General features: G+C 39.8%; 1 protein-coding gene across 1 annotated transcript in view; it reads right to left on the reverse strand.

Moving 5' to 3' along the window:
- LOC101855582 (probable G-protein coupled receptor 83) overlaps positions 1–9548 on the reverse strand; it is a 110493-nt gene that overhangs the window by 92553 nt on the left and 8392 nt on the right. The gene's annotated exons all lie outside the window — the stretch shown is intronic.

The raw sequence follows: 9548 nt of genomic DNA on the forward strand, positions 1-9548 counted from the left end.
CCCCCCCCCCGCCAGTCATTCCCCTAGGCTCGAAATAAAATCCTCGGAGGGTGGAATTCTTAGTTTTACACAGATCAGGGCATATTATGTTCCTTGAAGGAGATGAAACTTCGTGAAAACCTCTAACAGCATTTGGGTCACTATGCAACGGAATCAGTCGCTCGTCAGTTCGGGGCATAATATAGAGTTATTAGTACTATTTTAAAGCTTGTTCTTTTGTCTTGCATTTTGAAAAAAATTTCCATGCATCTTGAATAGAAGTCAGGACATTTGCGACTGAAGGAGGTGGAGTTCACCTGGTGTCAGGCGAGAAAATGGCTGCCAAAGTTTGGTGACTTTTAAGATAGAGTGTCCATGGAAACTGAAAATTTGTATTTTTTGCACCCTTAATTACCGTTTTTCAGTATAATCCACACAAAATGTGTTCTTAAATGAACAGAAGGCCTTTGAGAGAGTAAACATGCAAAACTGGAAGACACTCGAAAAGTATGGCGTCAGAGGACAGTTGTTAGATAATGTCAGAGCTCTATATACCAACAGCAGAAGCTTAGTAAGAACGAAGGAAGGCAATGCAGACTGGTTCAAAATAAGATCTGGAGTACGACAGGGATGCGTTCTATCTCCCCTCCTTTTTATAATATATATGGACACAATAACGCAAGAAATCAAACCAAAGCCCCGAAAGCCTAAATGAATTTCTGTTCGCAGACGACCAATGTCTTATTCATCATGACCAACAAAACCTTCAAAATCACACTACCGAACTCGACAACACCTGTGAGAAATTCAACATGAAAATAAGCACATCAAAAACAGAAGTTATGAAAGTGAGCCGAAACCATAGTCCTCTGAACACCCATGTCAATAGTAAAAAACTGAAACAGGTGAAGGAGTTTAAATATCTTGACAGCACTTTTTCTGAAAACGGGTCCATAGACCGAGAAATAGAAATGCGAACTCAAAAAGCCAACGCTGTCACCTACCAGCTCGCACCCCTCCTATCTCATCCAAACATCTCCATGGACACAAAGAAACAGCTTATCACCTCAATATTCATACCAACATTATGTTATCAGTGCCAGACCTGGACCTTAAGCAAAACCCATGAAAGCAAAATCACCGCATGCGAAATGAAATTTCTCCGCAAAACCCTTAACATCACAAGACGAAACAGGCAGAGAAATAAAGAAGTAAGAGCAGCCATCGGCACAGAGTCCTGAATGCGTTACATAGAAAGACAGAGGATAAAAAGGTTTGGTCACCTGTTACGCATGTGTCACCTGACCAGCCAGATTCGAGAGCCTACAACACCAATCACGCAGGCTATAAAGGAAGAGGAAGGCCACGCAAAAGGTGGATCAAGGGTGTCAAGGAAACCCTAAGAACACATACTATTATAACTGAAAGAGCTGCGAAGCTGGCCTACCATAGAAAACTACATCTCCCCTCAACGCTTAACGGCAACAGAAGATGAAAAGTAAAAAGTAAGTAAGTAATGAGGTTTCCCTGATTACATTATTTTGACGAGGGCCTGATTTCACCAGGCTGTCTGAAAACGTTTTAGTTCAAATGAATCGTACATCACTTATCATTGTCTCTATTATCCCCAATTCTATTTCAATTAAGGTTGTGTTAAACCCTCAAATCACAGATGGAGATATACTACGCCGTATTAGCCCATCATAAGTCATGACAACTAAACTTAAAGCAACAAAACAGGGAATACGCTTACGAGTTGTAAGATTGGCATCGATAGTTTTGTGGTTAGGCTACCAGAGTCACCTTGTGAGGTTGCAGTTTCGGGGGTTCGAGCCTCAGGCCCGACGTTGTGTCCTTGGGAAAGGCACTTTACACGAACTTTCCTCACTTCATCCTGGTGAGCATGGCTACCCGCCCATAGACAGCAAAAGATCTTGTCAGTATGCTAGTTTTTTGCGCCTTTAAAATGGCAGTTTGAATTGTATGCTTCCAAGGAAGCTGAGATTGATTCAGAATGCTATCAGGTCTGCCGGTTAATAGTGCATTCTGAATAGTATCCCTGCCGGTCAATATCAGTCATATGAAGGAAATTTCAAAACTGAGGTAACATTATTTTCAAAACTATCACCGTTTCCCTACAATTTAAAACAACAATGAAGTAAATAAGACAATATTTGACGAAAATACAGAACTTTTAATTTTGCGAGGTGAGGAAACGCGAAAAGGAGAAAATGGCCTCTGAAGTTGAGCAACATGTTTCCATAGAAATGGGGGTCTTAGAATTGAGATAAAGACTTGAAATTTAACAGTTATCTTGGCTATACCACTACAAGGTGACATACAAAATTAGAAAACTATTCATTTACAACGAAAAAAAACCCATGTAGATCAAACAAAAAGTTTAACGAGAATGGACTTCACGTCAAATGAAGCAATTATATGAGCATTATACTAGGTACCAGACACTAAATTTTCAAAGTAGCAGAATCTCAAATTCATCTGTTTCATATGAAAGGCATATGTCTCCTGAGAATTGTGGTACCACACTTTTACCTCTCAGTCAATGTTTAAGAGAATGGCAGCTGTTTCAATTTAACATAATAATAAAATATTGCTGAAGTCGTTAACAGGCTGCAATCCCAATTTTTGACAGATAGTAAAAGAGTACCAAGTGCACCAAACATCTCTACATTAAGAGTAGGCTACAATAACTATAACATAGAATGAATGAATCCTAATATTTTTCACGATTGTGAAATCATTTCAAATCAATATCTTATTGCCTCAAACACGATGATCTGTTGTTATTTCAATAAAAACACTGAACGTTGTCCCGGCCGGCGTCCCACCAGCCTTTGCGGCGAGTGAATCGGCTCAATTCCATAGTATACTCAGTGCTCCCGGTAGTTTTGCAGAAGGATTCATGCAAAATAATTCCAAGCCGATGACTTTATTCTACAGAAGAGAAACTGTTCTTTCTATTGGTACCTTTTCTTAGCCGGTATTTTACACATTTATTCGTGTTAAAAATGATCTTTGGAAACTTAGGCCCTTTTTTTTCAAGGTTTTCTATCTATACGCCAGAAGCAAAAAAATAATAACCACGGGAAACCACGCTCAAAGCTGTATAGTTTTACGCCAATGAAAAGACGGTATTTAATCATCAATCTTTCTGCAAAGCATTCGAATGCCTGGGTGTCAGTTTTGAACCGGACGACCTCGCATTCCAACCGCGAGGGGCTTCCCTTTCCACGGCGATTCTCCAGCTCCAAATACCCGGATATATATATATATATATATATATATATATATACAATTTACACTGTTAATTATAACGAATAAAATCAGAACTTTTTCAAAGAGTCCAGAATTTGGTGTTTTATAGTAAAAGAGCAAAGAAACAGAGATTTGAATTACCCACTATTTCACCAAAAAGCACGCTCTCGGAAGGCCGAGAGTAGGCTTACGTGCCGTGTTAACGCTGCCTGATTATACGTTTTCAATAGACCCATAAACGCACGAGGCACACACACACACACACACACACACACACACACACACACACACACACACACACAGGCACACACACGGACACACAGACACACACGCACACACATACAAGTGCACCAACACACATACACATACACATAGACCTCCTCGGTGACCTCTTGGTAAGGAGTCCGCTCTGAGAGATCTAGAGGAAGGTTAATTAATCTTTTAAAAGCTCTAAATCACAAAACACAAAGAAAAAAGAATTTTTAAAGTCAATCCAAGTGTAAAACTGAAAGATCAGCAGATGATAGCAGCTAGCAAGGCACTCCCACACAGTCAGCTGTTTACGTATACAAACTTGAAGTGAGCTAGAACTTTCCTTTTTTAAAATCCGTTTTTACCAATCACAGTTGTTTACATTTCAGACCATTCATGTTCGAAAAGGGTTCAAAATCTAACAATAGTTGTTAATCAAGAACGTTGGAGCTAAGAGTTTCCACAAGTGGAGGATCTTTGGTTGAAGCAAAGGTGGCAATGAGGTAATGATTCTAAAAATAATCTCACAGCTACACACTAGCAAGGTCCAAATTCTTTTATCTCGTCACCCAAGCTCACAACAAACCACACTCACCTCCAAAATAAATCAAAATAAAATATGTTTAGTCGATTATAGATGTTTATTTTTATCTTAGTTGAAGCAGAAGACATCAAACTTTCAATCTTCAATATAATATCCGAAAAACAAAAATTTTATGGAAAGTCGCTTTTCTGCCTTTCGAGCCTCGTAGCTGATCATAGCACAGTGCGTCTTACGACTGATATTGAGCGGGGCAGATAGAGATTGTCGACCGCACAGAGCATGCTGTCGAGCGGGAATTTGCGGTATACAATTAATGTTATCTACTATTATTATTAATTTTTAAGAGTTACCATCATACCGTGGGTACAGACTGCCATGTATTCTTAATTCCATAGTATCATAATTTGAAAATAAAGCACATGATTATGTTATGGTACTCCCAAAAAGTCACTATAGAATACTCTTGAAACTTTATACGTCATTCTTTTTTTAATCGTATTTTTCAACTCCCCGTGTTTTTACGCCCCCGTCGAAACACTTTCGATCATTTAAGAGGTGGGTGTCGGCCCTGCCAGTCGGGGCAAGCATGGGCTGAGAGGTATACAGCATCCCAGCTAAAAGACCTAGATGCTGGGGGGGGGGGGGGGGGATTAATTACCAAGTTTGGGAATCGAACAAGCGATTCCTGCGTAAGACTGCCAGGTGCCTTACCGCTCCACCACAGATCTCAACAGCAAAAGACTTCAAAAGACTTCACATAGTGGGAGTGGGGGTGGGGGGTGGGGGGGGGGGTTGTGGGTTTTTTAAAGTGTGTTTTACGGCGCTCGCAACTGCGTAAGTTCATGAGCGCGCGGGACACATCAACACATTTTCAGTTGGTAGGACGTTTTTAATTTTGCCCGGGTGGCGGCCGAAGCCTACTCTTATCGATTTTGGACCACCAAGGATCTCACGACCTGCACACGGGACCACCGAGATTTTTCGCTCTTGTCCGAGAACTAGGTGTAGATCTTTCCTACCATTAGATCAGGGGTTTCGGCTGAAAGACAGCAGTAAGAAGGAGCCAGGGAGTAGCAGTACAAAAGCTACAGAAATAGTCAGGAGCCCAGAGGAGGGGGCAGAGGAGGTTAAGGGGTGGGGGCAGAAATTGGAGGCAAAAGCAGTAGACAGAACATTGCTATTTAGCAGGAAAGGAAGCGAAAGGAGAAAGGAAAAATTTCAGTCCGACTACAGTTCAGCATGAAATTGACAGCAAGGGCTGTACCAGGTTTAAATGATTTGAAATGTTTGAAACTTTTATTATTCGTACAAACGGACTCTGTGGCCTCAAATCCCCGACAGTGTCTGTTAGTCCTTATAATAAGTCGAGACTGCCTGCGGAATCAGCCGTGCCCCCCTCCTCCCCCCTCTCGTCTCTTCCTTGTTCTTGAAGATTCAAACTGTAATTTTTAAACTAGATGAGAGGCGGAAGAAGAAAGCCTTGTGGAGGGGGAAAATTCCGGAAGGAGCAAGATTGTGTCTTTAAAATGTTTTCCGTAATTAAATTATGTTCATGATATTTCAACAGCTGGGTCTGCTAGCTTTTTTTTTCCTGTTTTGTTTTGTTGTTGTTTTCGTTTTTGCTTTTATTATTTGTAGATCTAAGTCAAAACTATGACACAACAAAGTAAATCTCAAACAGTAAAATATTGATGATAAGAAGCTGACATTCAACTTTGAAACGCCTGAAATAACTATTTATCCCTCACGTGCGTCATTCACTTATGTTACATAATGTTGATACTCTGCACGGGAAAAAATCACGACTTATCTCATTTATTCTTTCGTTATTTATTCGTTGCATTATTTTTATTTCCTTTTTAAAAGTTCATCCTTTCAATAAAAAAAAACCCCAAAACATTAATAGGTTGAGAAACCTTCAAAAATATAATTTAGAGATAAGCTAGCCTGGTATAAAGAAAAGACAGCTTTTATCAAGCCACCACCACCACCCCACCTCTCCTGCTCCTCCATCTCTCATTTTAAAATCTATTCTAAAAACCACATCATCATCATTGACCTTCTCATCATGGATCATTGTATAGACTCTATATGTGAGGCAGCGTGGTGAAATCAGGCTCTCGTCAAAATAATCTAAGACAAGAAACTTGCATTTTTCCGCAGGTTTCTGAATTTTTATCAGTTTTTTTTTTTGGCTCAACACCTTTCACGCCCCTTAAAGTACTCATTTCTGTGTGGATTTTTCTGAAAAACGTTGCTTAAAGGCACAAAAAATGTAAATTGTCAGTTTCCACGGACTCTTAAGCTAATGAAATAACTAATATTTGGCAGCCATTTTCTCACTAATTTTACCTCTGAAAACAGAAGACCCCACCTCCTTCATTCGTAAATATCTCGACTTGTATTCAAGATAAATGGATATTGTTTTCATCCAAATAAAGACAAGTGAACAAGCTTTAAGATGATACAAATAACTCTACATGCCCAAAAACTGACGAGAGCCTGATTCCACCACGCTGCCTCACATATATCATTCCATGTCTTCCCACTTTTCTGTACATAAATCTCTGTGACTTTTCTCCAGGTTCCACCTGACACTCCCCTTGATCCTTGATCTCATACACTGTGTTTTGTTCCATACTTGGTGAGAACATTCCATGATGCTTACCGAAGATATGGTAAAAGAATTCTTTTAACGCCCTCAACATATGCCTGGAGGCATTGAAAATAAAACAGTAAAAATGCAATCGATCTAGTTCAGTCTAAATCCGTTTGACTCAGTCGCCCTTCAAAGACGAAGACCAAGTTATTGTTTCCGCGCTTTGGGCGTGGGTGTCGAAGACTAATTCGTTGCTTCAGGTAGTGTGGGTGGTTGGCGGGTGCTCTAATGCTGTTTGTCCTGTCTTCCCTATTATACATCAGAATCTACCGTCCCTATTTCTCTTCCTTTTCTGTTGAGGTTACATTGTAGTAATCTTTGGCACTCATATGACCTATTTGTGTCGCAATTGCTGTAAAACTCTTATAAAACTAAACTGAACTAAATCTTCAGAGAGTACCAGGAGACAACCGACAGTACTTCCGTAACTTTGACAATCCTAGACTTGTTTCCTTTTTCATTGCGGCAAGTTTACTCGAAAACAGACTGTGTTGGTACTTTCATCACAAAACTATAGGTTTCATGCTACAAGCATGAATCACCCACCAAATTATATTCCAAAATAAAATATTTTGATATACGAAGGTACGACTGAAGTACAGGCAAACATAAAATAGTATTTATGATAAACGAATTAACAAGAAAAAATAAGAATGCAATGTCTACACGGTAGATCTTGACTTCCCGGCTTCTAAGAGTTCAATTAAGTTTAAAAATTACTGGGGAATGCAATGCTAGCCTGCTACCTTTTCGAAACTGTAAAAAACAGGAGAATAGTACTGAGTTTAAAGAAATTATAATTCCTTTTTTCTATGGCTGCCCCTATTTTGTACAGTAAGAAAATCTAGGATTATTATTGTTCTTAAAATGCTTGTATGGGTTAAAAGGTAGAATAAATTTCATATTTAGTCACAAGTTTTAGGCGTGTTTGTTACTATTTTTCTCCTCTGATTCCGAGTTATCTCCACATTAGCTTCCTTCTAAAAGGGGAAAACTATCTATCTTCGCTTTAGTCCCTTCTGATTCCAAGGGATTAAAACTGAAAAGGAGTGTGGGGTGGGAAGAGGGCTGAGGGAGCTCTATATTTCGAGGGGAAAAACAGGAGATGGGCTGTAAAACAGAGGCTTTGTGCTTATAGGAGATCTCTCCAAGGGATCATTCGGAAGACAGAGTAGTCTCTCTCTCTCTCTCTCTCTCTCTCTCTCTCTCTCTCTCTCTCTCTCTCTCTCTCTCTCGCTCTCTCTATTTCTCTCCATCTCTCTCTCTTTCTGTCTCTACCCTCTCTCTCTCTCTCTCTCTCTCTCTCTCTCTCTCTCTCTCTCTCTCTCTCTCTCTCTCTCTCTCTCTCTCTCTCCCTCTCTCTCTATTTCCTCTTTCTCTCCCTATTTCCTCTTTCTCTCTCTCACTCGGTCTTTTTCACACACACGCACACTTAAGCACACTCAAAGACACACACTAACACACACTAACGCACGCACACACACACACACACACACACACACACACACACACACACACACACACACCATTACACACTAACACACACTCACACACATACACACACACACACACACACACACACACACATCGTACTCACACTACCTAAGGTGCCTGTTCCCTGAGAGGAGACCATTGGCCAAAAGAAAACCTATGTGTAATGTGCAAGTTCTTAATTCCTCCCTGTATAAATAATTGGCATTCTCAGGTCTCTCATATAAAGCAAATATTATAAAGCTAAAAGCTGTGATATTTCAAACCTTTGTACACCAAAGCGTACGTTAGATATATTAATTATAGAATCAACTGTTTATACTTCTCAGCAACGGAACGTTTCCCCCTTCCCCGTAAAAAAGACGTATGAGCTGAAAGGTAATTTAACAAGAAAAACAAAAAAAGGCCAAATTTCAAACAACCAAGTTAGAAAATGAAGCGAAGTGAAATGCGTATCACATTTATATTTTTTTTATCGAACTAAGTTCGATCTTAATAACTGTCAAAGTTATTGAAACATTGGTAGTGTCAAAATTCTCATGTATGTGCCGTGTGGTCCGTTCTCAAATTCGGTTGGTTAGCTTGAAATTAATTTCGGAAGCGGCTAGGGTAAAGTTTTTCCTGAGAAATTTGTGATGGTGATAAAATGACAGGAAATATTTAAATGAGTTTCAGCTGTCTGGATTTTTCAAAAGAATTGTTGCTATAGAAAATGTCACTCAGAAAGTCTGCCTACTAGAAATGCAAAACGAAAGGATCCCAAAATAAAGCTGACAGTATAATACCATATTGACCCGTGTCGTACGACATTTGCAATGTTTTCAACGTAGTTAAGACGAACCTAGAGGCAAACGTTTTGTTATTTTCAACTTGCTCGTCATGTTAGTCTGTAAGTTCAATGGTCAATGGCGTATTCAGTTCTAAAGACTTCGGATCATGACAAAATTGAGAGAAGGATTTTAGTGCAACCCAAACATTGAGCCATCTACTCTTGTATTTTGTTTCAAACTGTCTCGGGTTTTCTTTCTCTGTCCGTCTGTCTGTCTGTCTGTCTGTCTGTCTGTCTGTCTGTCTGTCTGTCTGTCTGTCTGTCTGTCTGTCTGCCTGTCTCCCTACCTCCCTATTTCTCTTTCGCCTTCTCTCTCTCTCTCTCTCTCTCTCTCCCTCTCTCTCTTTCTCTCTCTCTCTATCTCCCTTTCTCTCTCCCTCTCTCTCTTTCTCACCTTTGCTCCCTCTCTCGAGAACTGCCTGTCTCTCGTTCTCTCCAACTTTCTTTCGTAGAGTACAATCGTGTGCACAAACTCATATTATACACACACACACATACACACACATATTATAAGTATA

The sequence above is a fragment of the Aplysia californica genome, unplaced genomic scaffold, assembly GCF_000002075.1.
Source record: "Aplysia californica isolate F4 #8 unplaced genomic scaffold, AplCal3.0 scaffold00383, whole genome shotgun sequence".
NCBI classification, from domain to species: domain Eukaryota; kingdom Metazoa; phylum Mollusca; class Gastropoda; order Aplysiida; family Aplysiidae; genus Aplysia; species Aplysia californica.